Here is a 13,124-nt window from a genome sequence, read left to right as displayed (position 1 = left end):
GACTTGTCCCTATGGTCCATATGCAAACCTACGCCCCTGGCTAAATCTGCAATATGGCTCAGATGTGGATCAAACTTTGTCAGGTGATAGTGAGTGCCAGTCTGCACCTCACTTTCAAGCTCAGCTAAACCAAAAGTGTTATCCTCATGACAATCTGAACAGGAGTTCCTGGAATGTGTGTCATGATGACTGGAACATCAGAAAGGACAAAATAAGGCCAGAAATGAACACTTTACTGCTGAAAATTATTTTTAGCAGTAAAGCATTTCACCCAGGCTTACATGTTATTAAATGTGTGATCATTTAGTCTGTGATTCATAATTAATATGAATCAAAGCTAAAAATTTTATTATATGTCAGACTGTATACATCATATGGCATTTTAACATTGATGAGCTGAGCCACAACTTCAGTCTTCTCTGTACTGAGATGCTTTTCACATGATTCAAAGTGACACCAGAATTTAATTACTGAACATGGTGATAAAACTGTGATTGTGTTACTCAGCTATAAGACAGTTGTAGGCTTCATGTACAAAGTCAGTGTTTGCAGAAGTAAATGAAACTAGAAGCACTCGGACAGCGCAAACCTCCGCCAAGGCCATAGGGTCACTGACATCACATGGAATACCCTTTGGCAAAGAAACTTATTCCACGACTTTTCACGCATCTACCGTCATGTTTCAGATTCAGTGGTTAACCCTCTGGGGTCCGAGGGCATTTTTTGGACAGGTCACTCGCCTGGCATAAATGATTTATTATTGCTGTTAACAACTCTCCCTGCATCGCACAATCAAGTTTTATGTCTCTTTTTGCAGGACAACCTGTACTTTCAAAATATATATGCTATAGTTGTATTTTATAAGTGTAATAAAGGTTTACAATCAGAAATAAGAAAGGAAAAGTAAAGGGGAAAATAATTTTCCACACACATTTATTCAAAACACACAGCAAACTATAATAAACAACTGTTTTGACACTTTATAAAGGTAATTTGGGCTCTTGTGTGAAAGACTGTACGACAAAAAGGTTCAAACAATAAACACAAATGCACATTTTGAACAATATATACAAAATGGTCTATGCGTTTTGTTTGTCTTCATCTCAAAGCAATTTCTGTCTGCTATTACACAAAAGTCACATCACAAACTTCTCCTTCTATGAAGTTGACTGTGTGTTTGTTCTCTCCTGCTCTGAAAGCAACATTCACACTTCGAGGCTCATTCAGTTTGAGGAGCGGCCCCTCCCCCTCGCTCCACTGATATGGTAAACAGTGCTTTACGCCAGAGCAAGAGAGCTTGCCACAGGCTTATCCAGTAACATTCACAGGAAAACTAGTCAAGCAATCCTGATACTCACACACTGTTTGAGCATGTGAGATTCTATGAGATGCTCTCCGTCTGCACTGTCTGCTCACTTTCACTTTCACTATGCATAATGGTGCAGGGCGCATTGGAGCTGCCAGGGGGCTATTCAAATGGGCCAACTAGTAACACATCACTCCTAAAAACAATCCTTGGTGTGTCACGTGAGGTAAATCTGCCCTATGACTGGATTTTGGGAAACCATGTGACGGTGAACCAATTTCGATTGGACACTCACATTGCTCACGTCATCACAAAGCTTCTATGAGGAGTACAAAGATGATGGACAGTGGCTCGAAAGTCTGCGGAGTTAACTTTTCAGCCAAAAAAAAGTAAGTTTCTATCTCATATCATTAAAAAGTTATTTATAATTTAGTAAAGCTTGATCTTAGCCATTGTATACGACAGCATCGGCCCCAGAGGGTTAAACCGTTAGATCTTCAGCAGATGTATTTATACAGAGAAACTGCATGAACTACACAAGTTTTTTTTTTATTTTCTAATAAGTTTATTTAATGAGGAGAACCAAAAGCTAAATTACTGTTGTGTCATAACTTAATTTTTGTTCAGCCTTTGTGACCTGTCTTCATGAAGTTAGATGCAAAAATGTGGAAATTGGCCCTATCCTGCAATGATAAAGAATCCTTAAAAAATTACTGGATCTGGACTGTGTTCCGGATCATTACCAAAATTTAATGACTTCTGAGTTACGCCAAGATACACTCCTGGTAAAAATTTAATTGAAATCCATTGAGGATTTTTTTTGAGTAATCCTGCTAACAAACCAACCAACCAACAAACAAATGGACGCGACCGAAAACATAACCTCCTTGGCAGAGGTAATAAGATATGTAACGGCTGAATACATAAATAAATGAGTCCATCCCCTCCAGTTTATTAATAAGGCTACTTTAAAAACATTAAATCATATTAGTTTCTCACTGTTATAAAAGGACATAATTGAGGACCAACACTTTTGCCTCTGGTGGACTTTGATGCACCAGATCAACCAAAAAAGCAACTTTGTTTTGCCTGTGTAATATCTCATAGACGTGTCTGCCACCTGTTGGGTGGTTAGTGGATGCCAGATTGATGATGGATTAGGAGCAGGTGTGATTGTCATTTAGAAAGGGAGACATTTCCACACAGAAATTTACTAAACTAGAGCACAGCGCTCGTAGAGCGCAAAGTTTTTACCTTGAAAAAAAATTTTCAAGGTTAAAATGTTAGAAGTGGCTTTTCATAAAATAAAATATAATGCAACATAAAGATCAAAAGTGCTTTTCTATGTTAAAATCCAATATCCGCTAAATCTGCAATACGGATCAGATGTGGATCAAACTTTGTCAGGTGATAGTGACTGCCAGTCTGCACCTCACTTTCAAATATGAGAGTGATTGAGGTATGTTTGATTAAGATAAGTAGGGTTTTCAGTGTTAATTTTTAATGGCCACAAAATCTGTAATCTGGATCAGATCCAGATCAAACTGTCAGTCGATAAAGGATACCATCCTACATAACACTCAAATATAAAAGAAATTTGATCTTTTTGACAGAGATATGACTTTTGGAAAATTCATTCAATGTTAAAGATAGGGATTTTTTCAAGATTCCTGACCTTGCCCTTTGACCTATGACCTTAAAAATTTAATCTGTTCTTGCCTATGAGGATATGAATATTCAGTAAAGGTTTCATAACAATATATGAAAAATGTGGGCTCCAGGCTGTTCACAAACAAACAGACAAACAGGGGTGTAAACATAACCTCCTCCAACTTCATTGGCAAAGGTAATAAGAGTAAGTAAATAGATACACTCTGATTGTTTAGCAGTTGTTAAGTTCCAAAATGTAACATAATCTACATCAACACCACCCAGCAGAAGAGATTTTACATTAACTTGGCTGCAAAGAAAAAGGGAGTAAGGAACATTTGCTACAATTTGATACAGGAGGCAACAGGGACATACATACCCGTCATTCACATTTTGCAGTGCAGCCAGAAGACTTAAGAAAAAGAAGAGGAATTTGTGGTTGCTCCCCCATACACCGTCTACTGGTTGGTAGTGCAGGCTAACAAGTTTGAGAACCCTTATTTTTGTGAAATGCAATACATACATGTTGTTTATCGCAAGAGAAAGTAAGGGGCATGAATCCCTGTAGGCAAAGATGCTAAAAGGAGAACGGAAACAATATCACAACCCACAATGGCATAGTGCAGTCTGCAGCCTCGGCACTAGATGATGTCAAGTCCTACACACTGTAGCTTCAAAGAACTTATTCTACATACAGTAGCAGACAAAGATTATTCAGTTATATGAACTTTGGACAACACAATCTTACTCCACCTGTTGTGAAAGTGTAATGACACGGACCCACAACAGGGGGCGTAAATGAACGGACAATAGATGAGCCAAAAATACAACACTTTACTGTTGTGAAGCGTGCACAACGAAATACAGACAAATACAGAATTTGGACAGAGTCAAATATACTAAGGTGACGTGTGGGCAGGCTTGAGGATAGAAGACAACCATCCAGAGAAGAGCCGGATCCCACACGATTTTCACTGCCACCGAACCCGGAGAATACTGGAGCCGCCAAGTTCCGAGTCCCCAGGTGGCCACCGTCTCCGGCTGTCGGATCTGGTACTGCTGGCAGGAAGCAGAAACAGTTATGTGTGGGTGTGTGTACACCCAGCAATACACACAGCGACAGTTCCTCAATGGTGGGTAAGACACCTCCACCTCCAAAACAGGAACACAATAACAATTAACAGTAGCACCTACTGAACACAGCTGAGAAAATACCTCGAAGGCAAACGATATCTCGGCAGTGGGGTAGAGATGTCGTCCGTTTTATATGAAGTGGTTGATGAGTTGATGATAGGTGACAGCTGTCAGGAGTTAATGAGTGACAGCTGTCACTCTCGTCTGTCCTGTGAGACGGCAGCGCCCTCTCCTGCCTGAAGCCCGCACTCCAGGCAGGGCGCCCTCTGATAGTGGGCCAGCAGTACCTCCTCTTCAGCGGCCCACACAACAGGACCCCCTCCTCAACGGGCGCTTCCTGGCGCCCGACCAGGCTTGTCGGGGTGCCGGTCACAGACGTCGGCCAGGAGGGCCGGGTCCAGGATGAAGCTCCTCTTCACCCAGGAGCATTCTTCGGGTCCGTACCCCTCCCAGTCCACCAAATACTGGAACCCCCGGCCCATACGACGGATGTCCAGGAGCCGGCGGACTGTCCACGCGGGCTCCCCGTCGATGATCCGGGCAGGAGGCAGCGCCGGTCTGGGAGCACAGAGGGGTGAGGTGTGGTGCGGTTTGATCCTGGAAACATGAAACACGGGTGGATCCGCAGTGAAGCTGGGAGTTGGAGCTTCACTGCGGCCGGACTGAGGACCTTGAGGATTTTGAAGGGGCCTATGTACCTGTCCTTCAGTTTCGGGGAGTCCACTTGGAGAGGAATGTCCTTCGTGGACAACCACACCTCCTGCCCGGGCTGGTATGCAGGGGCTGGGGAACGCCGGTGGTCTGCATGGGCCTTAGCCCTCGTCCGGGCCTTCAACATGGCAGAACGGGCGGAACGCCACACCCGACGGCATCTTCGTAGGTGGGCCTGGACCGAGGGCACACCGACCTCTCCCTCCACCACGGGAAACAATGGGGGCTGGTACCCCAAACACACCTTAAAAGGGGAGAGGCCGGTGGCAGAGGACACCTGGCTGTTATGTGCATACTCGATCCAGGCCAGGTGGTTGCTCCAGGCCATCGGGTGTGCAGATGTAACACACCGGAGGACCTGTTCTAGTTCCTGGTTGGCCTGCTCTGCCTGTCCGTTCGTCTGTGGGTGATACCCGGACAAGAGGCTCACGGTAGCCGCCGCCAGTTCTCTGCAGAAGCTCCTCCAGACCTGGGAGAAGAACTGAGGACCACGATCCGAGACAGTGTCTGTTGGTATCCCATGCAGATGCACGAAGTGGTGAACCAGGAGGTTTGCAGTCTCCTGGGCCGTTGGGAGCTTCGGGAGGGCCACGAAGTGGGCCGCCTTGGAGAAACGGTCCACTACCGTGAAGATGGTCGTCATGCCCTGGGACGGCGGGAGGCCCGTGACAAAATCCAGGCCGATGTGGGACCAGGGGCAATGAGGCACCGGGAGCGGTTGCAGCAGACCTTGGGCTCTTGAATGGTCAGCCTTGACTTCATCCTCGTGTACCCGGGACAAGGCGTCCGACCTCTGGTTCTTGGTCCCGGGGCGATAGGTAATCCGGAAGTCAAAACGCCCGAAGAACAGTGACCAGCGGGCTTGCCTGGGGTTCAGCCGCTTGGCGGTCCTGATATACTCCAGGTTCCGATGGTCCGTGAAAACCGTGAACGGCTCCGAAGCTCCCTCCAACAGGTGTCTCCACTCCTCAAGAGCCTCCATCACCGCAAGAAGTTCCCGATTGCCCATGTCATAGTTCCGCTCTGCCGGGGTCAACCTGCGAGAAAAATAGGCACAAGGGTGGAGAACCTTGTCGGACTCCCCGCTCTGGGACAGCACGGCTCCTAACCCTGAGTCAGAGGCGTCCACTTCAACCACAGACTAGCGGCAAGGATCGGGCTGCACCAGAACTGGTGCAGTCGAGAACCGACGTTTCAACTCCCGAAACGCGGCTTCGCACCAATCCAACCAGGTGAAGGGGACTTTTAGGGAGGTCAGGGGGCTGACTACCGGACTGTAACCCTTAATGAACCTCCGGTAAAAATTTGCAAAACCGAGGAACTGTTGTAGTTTCCTACGGTTTGTCGGTTGGGGCCAGTCTCTCACCGCCGCAATCTTGGATGGATCAGGGGCAAAGGAGTTGGAGGAGATGATGAACCCCAGGAAGGACAAAGAAGTGCGGTGGAACTCACACTTCTCACCCTTCACAAACAGCCGGTTCTCCAACAACCACTGCAGGACCTGACGTACATGCTGGACATGAGTCTCAGGGTCCGGGGAGAAGATGAGTATATCGTCCAGATATACGAAGACAAATCGATGCAGGAAGTCCCGCAGGACGTCATTTACCAAAGCTTGGAACGTCGCGGGGGCGTTAGTGAGGCCGAACGGCATGACCAGGTACTCAAAGTGATCTAACGGAGTGTTAAATGCCGTCTTCCATTCGTCTCCCTTCCGGATCCGAACCAGGTGGTACGCGTTCCTAAGATCAAGTTTTGTAAAGATTTGGGCTCCATGCAGGGGCGTGAACACTGAATCCAACAGGGGCAAAGGGTATCGATTGCGAACAGTGATCTCGTTCAGCCCTCTGTAGTCAATGCATGGACGGAGTCCGCCGTCTTTCTTGCCCACAAAAAAGAAACCAGCACCCATCGGGGAGGTGGAGTTCCGGATCAGCCCGGCAGCTAATGAGTCCCGGATGTAGGTCTCCATTGATTCGCGCTCCGGACGTGAGAGGTTTACAGCCTGCTGGACGGGTACTCAACGCCCGGAATCAAATCAATGGCACAATCGTACGGACGGTGGGGGGGAAGGGTGAGAGCCAGATCTTTGCTGAAAACGTCAGCAAGATCGTGGTACTCCACCGGCACCGTCATCAGATTGGGGGGAACTGTAACCTCCTCATTAGCACTTAAACCGGGAGGAACCGAGGATCCTAAACACTCCCGGTGGCAGGTTTCGCTCCACTGAGCCACAACCCCAGACGGCCAATCAATCCGGGGATTGTGTTTTACCATCCACGGGAAGCCCAAAATCATGCGGGAAGTAGGAGGAGTCACATAAAACTCTATCTCTTCCCAATGATTCCCAGACACCATCAGAACTGCTGGTTGTGTCTTGTGTGTGATTAAAGTGAGAAGGGTGCCATCTAGTGCCCGTACCTTCAAAGGTGAAGGAAGCGCCACCAGAGGGAGCCCTACCTCCCTTGCCCATCTGCTGTCCAGCAGATTCCCTTCTGACCCCGTGTCCACCAGTGCTGGGGCTTGAAGGGTTAAATCCCCGCTCAGGATCGTGACTGGGAGACGTGTGGAAATACGTGTACGTCCCACGTGAATGTCTGGACCCACCCTTAACCCAGTCTCTAACGGCGGGCGTTTGTGTTTAACCATTTGGGGCAGTCTCTCTGCTGATGCTCATTTGAGCCGCAGAAAAAGCACTCCCCGCGGGCCATTCTCCTCTGTCTGTAAGATGATCTTAATCTGGCCCTGCTCGTGTCCATAGCATCGTCAGCAGGGGGAGCTGTTGCCACAAGAAGCGCAGAGGCTGTGGAGCGTGGGGAGGGCGGAACCTTTTCAGAACCGGAAGGGAGAGGGACGGCGTGTGCCCGGCCATGTCCTTTGTCTCGCTCCCAACGGTGTTCCGCTAATCGATTGTCCAAACGTATAACTAGATCGATTAGACCATCCAAATCCCGCGGCTCATCCTTTGCCACCAGGTGCTCCTTCAGGACTGACAACAGTCCGTTTATGAAGGCGGCGCGGAGCCGTATTCCAGCCGGACCTTGCAGCCGCAATGCGGAAGTCGACTGCATACTCAGCTGCACTCCGACGTCCCTGTCTCATAGACAGCAGCACTGTCGAAGCGGTTTCGCCTCTGTTAGGGTGATCAAAAACCGTTCTGAACTCCCTCACAAACCCAGTGTAAGTGGTAAGGAGCCGTGAATTCTGCTCCCAAAGAGCTGTAGCCCAAGCGCGTGCCTCACCTCGAAGCAAATTAATGACATAAGCCACCCTACTGGTGTCTGAAGCGTACATTACGGGACGCTGTGCAAAGACGAGCGAACACTGCATTAAGAAGTCTGCGCACGTCTCCACACAACCTCCGTACGGCTCCGGAGGACTTATGTAAGCTTCAGGGGATGGTGGGGGGGTTCGTTGGATGACCAGTGGAACGTCTATATTCGGCACCGGGTCAACAGAAGGAGAAGCTGCAGCCGCGCCCTGAGCGCGCGCTTCCACCTGCGCGGTGAGAGCCTCCATCCTACGGTTGAGGATGACATTTTGCTTGGTCATTAAATCCAACCGAGCAGTAAAGGCGGAGAGGATTTGCTGCAACTCACCGATCACGCCCCCTGCAGACGCCTGTGCACCCTGCTCTTCCATTGGCTGTCCAACAGATGGTTGACGCCCCTCGGGATCCATGACGTTGGCCGAGATATCCTGTTGTGAAAGTGTAATGACACGGACCCACAACAGGGGGCATAAATGAACGGACAATAGTTGAGCCAAAAATACAACACTTTACTGTTGTGAAGCGTGCACAACGAAATACAGAAAATACAGAATTTGGACAGAGTCAGATGTACTAAGGTGACGTGTGGGCAGGCTCGAGGATAGAAGACGAGTTCCGAGTCCCCAGGTGGCCACCGTCTCTGGCTGTCGGATCTGGTACTGCTGGCAGGAAGCAGAAACAGTTATGTGTGGGTGTGTGTACACCCAGCAATACACACAGCGACAGTTCCTCAATGGTGGGTAAGACACCTCCACCTCCAAAACAGGAACACAATAACAATTAACAGTAGCACCTACTGAACACTGCTGAGAAAATACCTCGAAGGCAAACGATATCTCGGCAGTGGGGTGGAGATGTCGTCTGGCTTATATGGAGTGGTTAAGTTGATGATAGGTGACAGCTGTCAGGAGTTAATGAGTGACAGCTGTCACTCTCGTCTGTCCTGTGAGACGGCAGCGCCCTCTCGTGCCTGAAGCCCGCACTCCAGGCAGGGCGCCCTCTGATAGTGGGCCAGCAGTACCTCCTCTTCAGCGGCCCACACAACACCACCAACAGCAAGCACCATCTGATTCAGTTTACAATTGTAAACCATCTCTGTTATTCTAAATCGAGATTCCATAAGATCTTTTTTTCTGTTTCACCACTGTGAAGCAAATGTCGAGCTGCAGAGCGTACACTGTCTCATGCTTTCTGCTTCTGCTCCTCATTCAACGGATTTTGGCTTAAAATATTAGGCGGGAACTCAAAGGTCTACAAAGGAGACATTAATATGGATGCTGAACTCGCCATGCTTGAATGCTCCCAGTCGACCCTGCACTTCCCCGCAGCCGTTCAACCAGCCCCGATGCAGGGGATGACTGTTGCCAAGAAACAGATTCTGAGGGAATGCAAGTCATCATCAAGCCCCCCCACCCACAGACATTTGTGGCCCATTCCTTATCCACTTAGATGAGACACAGAAGAGTCCAGGTCCTTGTTCAGTAGACGTGGTATTTTGAGAAATGTTGTGCATACTCATCATACACTGCAATTTGGCTGGCAGCTCCTATTTGATTTTATTTTACTTTTTGAATCACATATACATGTTCTCTTTGGTGGTGTTGTTTTGTTGCTAAAAGAGAAAGAAAACTGAAAATAAAATACGGGAGAGATCATTTAGTTATAGAATGTGTTCAAAATCAAGCCTAACCGTTGATTTGTAGGATTGTGCTCATCATGACATCCTCTTAGAAGTGTTAAAAGAAGAAGAGAATTAAAACATTACTCATCATGAGGGTTAGGGGCTAAAGATCTCCCAAAGCATTAAATTCATTTTGACATTTATTTTTCAAACATATCTTTAACATTGTGGTCCCTATATCAACAATTAAAAATTGTGTTCTACAACAGCTTGGTCTATAAATGGTTTGGTTATTTAAGCAGTGAAGCTATCACAGAAGAAATGCCCTTTTGTTTATATCTTTATGTTATGCAAATCATATTATTGTGAATAATGAGTTGCCTGTGTTTTGTTTTGTTTTGTTTTTTTTTTGGTTGTTGATGACACCTGCTATTCAGTTAAGTGAATTGTGTATTGTAGGCCACCTGTGGTCATTTATTTTTTATATGTATTTGTTAATACCGTTACTGTAGGTTTAACTACGCTATTATACGTTATACACTAATTACCGTTTTTGTTTATCGTGTTAGCTTGCTGAGTACGGTTGGCTTATTTACGGTTAATTTAGCTCTTCTACCATAACTAGCTTATTTTTACCATTTACAATTCTATTTTACATGGTGTAGATTTTTAATGATTCATCAGTTTATGTGTTCCTCTAAAGACATCAACATATAGTACCTACGTTCTTAGGTTTCCATTTGATAGCATAATGATTATAATTTTTATTTTCCTATAGTATGCTAACAGAGTTACTTTAGATATCAGTACACTCACACACCCAGCTTCTGCTTCTACAGCTTAGCCTACTAACTATATTTGATTTCACTACTAGTCTACATACTAATTACCTTTACTACAATCTTCTCCTGTGATGTCTTATCCTTCTTATGTCTTATTACTTATTATATTATATATACCTTTTTCTTGAGCTGCTTGGGTGGGTAGGGAGAGTTCCCATGGGATAAAAAAGCTTTTTAACCTACCATCCCTGGTTCTCAAGACCAGGCACCTAAGTGGCTCTACTCTACTCTTTTCTACTCTCCTATTTTACTCTTCCTTTTTAGATATTTAGATATACCTTTGTATACTGGCATAGTTCCACCTTAGAATTGGAATATAATATATAAGATACACCTTACTGAATTTTCATGTGAACGGGGAGTGGTTAAGCAAGCATGTGGAAGCTTCCAGACGTAGAACATTTGAGACCTTCTTGAAAGAAAGATTTCACAGCTGAGATGAAGCAGAGACAAATGTAACGGTGTGTTTAGTTTAGGTGACAACTTTTACATTTCTGGAGAGAAGACTCACATGGTCCATAATTGTTTTGTTCTACCTATTGTAATTTATTTTATTCTTTAATGGAGCACATGGCTAAGAAGAGCCTTGTGGTCACAGAAGTCAATTTGTAAAAAGACTATGGATGAAAGCATTCATTTTGACAATATGCTGAAATTGATATTTTATTTTGACGTTTTTCACAGTGTTTGCTGTAAGGAAATGTAGTTAATAAATCTGTATGAGCATGTATTCATGCATTCAAACATTAGGAGCAGTTACAAGCAGCATGAAATCTCAGTGCACACCAGGGTACTGTCAGAAAGGAGCTGGATAAAGTCAACTAATTAGTCACGGGTGTATTGATAGTAGAAGAGAAAATCCATCAATTCCAGTGTTTGTCATTTTCATTAAGAAACAGGTATGTGAATTTCTTCCACATTGCTACTAAGAGGCTACACTCAGAAGTAAGAGGTTTTCTGGCGAGGGAACAATTTTGAGCACTCGTGTAGCAGGTAAAACTACTATATGAATGACGGAAGTGTAGTGACTGCTGTGACAGTTGGATTAGCATATTTTGTATACATGGCTGTGTTGAACATTATTCACTGATCACATTACATTCACTGAATTAATAGAAAGATTAGGAAATGGACTGCATATATGGACTGCATTTATATAGCACTTTTCCATCTGAATCAGAAGCTCAAAGTGTTTTACAGGAATGCCTTACATTTTAAATTTTTTTTTAAATTTATTTACTTATTTTTTATTTAAATAGCACCATTTTGTATGGTGTGTGGTTTTATTTATTTATTTTTTTAATAAGTCCATCTCTTTGTTGATTTCAGGCATTTTCCAGCACTGTTTACAGGCTAGCGATGGTAGTTCAGTGGTAAAGTTTCGGGCTGACAATCAGTAAAGTGCAAGTACGAATCCCGTTATTTATTCCACAGCAGTAGCATGAGTTGGTTCCACAGGTACCAGCTGGTTTTTATTTAAAAAATAAAATGCACAGTAGTGGTGCGATGTGGTGCACCTCTTCCCATGGGACACAGTGTGAGCAGCTGCAGCAGCTTGCACTGTGTTCCTGCTCGAAAGACACCATCGCACTGGCATTGTGCATGCCTGCTGTCAGCGTGATGTTTCGCGGTTCGATCATACGAGCTGTTTCGCCATGAGTCGCCCTGAAGTTGTACGTATTCGCACTATGTGTGAAGGGGCCCATAATAATGCTGCCTCAAGGCACTTCACACAGGTAAGGTCTAGCCTTACCAACCCCCCTGAGCAAACACATAGGTTACAGTGGTAAGGAAAACTCCCTCTGGTGCTTTTGAGTAAGAAACCTCAAGCAGACCAGACTCAGGGGGTGACCCTCTGCTTGGGCCAGTCTAACAGTTACTGGGCTTTTACAAAAGATGGGGAGAAAAAACAGAAAAAGAAAAAAAAAAGCTAGCAGAAGAATAACAAAAACAGAGTGAGTTATTGAGATATAAATGGTCCAGCTTGGTGCCCAGTCTCTGCCTCCAGGTCTTGAATCCTTCTGGTAGCAGATTTCAAGGAAAAGGAGAGATTTGTCTGGTCATCTGGATTTAGGGCTAGCGTTCTTAAAGTGTTTGTCAATGTCTCGGACACAGAGAAAAAAGAGCAGGATCAGCTGGCTGGAATTACCAGCACCTAAGGTATTTGGTCACCAGGAGCAGTACATCAACAAGGAGGCAAAGAGATTATGTACTAAAGTGGTCACCAGGAGCAGTACATCAACAAGGAGGCAAAGAGATTATGTACTAAAGTGGTCACGAGCAGCTAGCCCTGTGCTTCACTGACACACTCAGAATTTAGATGTAGTGAGGCTGAGGCCTGTTCCATTGCTAATAATATGATTTAAAAGCAAAGGAAGCATAATTCCATACTACACTGGTATGCTAGCTATACGAGAGGGAGAATAGATGCGCCTTTAGTCTGGACTTGAATGACTCCACTGACTTTGACTGTTTTATCTCTGCAGGGAGATCATTCCAAAGGACAGGCCCACAATAAGAGAAGGCTCAGTGGCCTGCTGATTTTTTTAAAACTAAGGTTCTAAAAAAGTCAGCAAGTAGCCCCACGTC

The sequence above is a fragment of the Thalassophryne amazonica genome, chromosome 3 (genome assembly GCF_902500255.1).
Source record: "Thalassophryne amazonica chromosome 3, fThaAma1.1, whole genome shotgun sequence".
Lineage (NCBI taxonomy): Eukaryota > Metazoa > Chordata > Actinopteri > Batrachoidiformes > Batrachoididae > Thalassophryne > Thalassophryne amazonica.
Note: the sequence above shows the minus strand (reverse complement) of the source record.